This window comes from Mus pahari, chromosome 3, assembly GCF_900095145.1.
Source record: "Mus pahari chromosome 3, PAHARI_EIJ_v1.1, whole genome shotgun sequence".
NCBI lineage: Eukaryota > Metazoa > Chordata > Mammalia > Rodentia > Muridae > Mus > Mus pahari.
The window spans coordinates 106,806,417-106,807,647 of record NC_034592.1 but is presented as its reverse complement, the minus strand read 5'-3'; positions in this window follow the sequence as shown (position 1 = coordinate 106,807,647).

Here is a 1,231-nt window from a genome sequence, read left to right as displayed (position 1 = left end):
TTCTTCTTCTTCTTCTTCTTCTTCTTCTTCTTCTTCTTCTTCTTCTTCTGCCATTCTGTCTCAAAAGGGTTTTGAGAATGGTTAAGCAGCTAGAAAAGTTTAGAGTTCAAATGGAAGGACCTGAGGAAAAAAAATGGATGAAATAAAAAAAATCAAAGAGGTCACTCTACTCTCCCATTTATGAAAGGGCTGCAGAGTTGTCTGTACAATTGGAAAAATTACAGGTAGAAATGGAAGTTCTAGGAAGTGAGGAGGAAGTCATACAAGGTGACAGGCTTAAAGAAAACCTGAAACAGACTGTTTTGAAAGAAAGAGTTAATCTCAAACAAACTGCACCACCAGAGATAGAGAAGGGGAAGCCTTGTGTAAAGAAATCACCATAAGCTTTCCCAATAGTTGTACAGGGTTTTCAATAACAAAATACCCAGTGCTTCAATTTTGAAAAATTCAGTCAATTTCAGAGAAACTGTGACCAAGCCACTAAAGATCTCAGATCTTGAAATGCATGGTGCATTAACTGTGAGAAATACAGTAATTTCTTCCAGAGAAGTGAACAAGCCAATTCTAGAAGCAATGGGTCCTTGAGGTATACCCAGAAAGAGTGCTTAGGCTTACAGGAGTGTGCAGGCATTGTGGCAAGGGATACCATTAGAGCAAGGAGTGTAGGTACAAGAGAGATATCCAAGGCATTCCCTTACTGTTGGAAAATGGATTTCAAGACATGCAGAAATTTTCTATTGGGAGCATGATTTTGTTTATGTTTCAAGAGGAAACGAAAAGCTATGAATACCATCAAAACTTATGTTATAACTGTTCAGGAAAGGTCTCTTTGGCCACTGATCTGTAAAGCATTGGCTAACTGAAAATGTCTATGTTTATAATTTCTCACTAAACACAGCAAAATCAATAGCTTAAAACAGAAAGGGGGAAATGTAATAAGAATTTCAGTTTCTTTAAAAACAGGAATGTTATGGGTTTTTGTTTTAATCCCATGTGTGCAACATGGGACTGCTTCAGATTTTCCACAGCAGCTGATTATGATCTGTCTCATGCTTTAACAGGGGTATGATTTTGGGAGCTGCATATAATTGTTGCAACTGAATAGTGTTTGGAATTCTGGGAACTCTTGAGGGGGTTTAAAAAGGCAAGAGCCCTAAGAGGGCACTGCTGCTGCTGCTTCTGTCTCCTCCTCCTCCTCCTTCTCCTCTTCCTCCTCCTCCTCCTCCTCCTC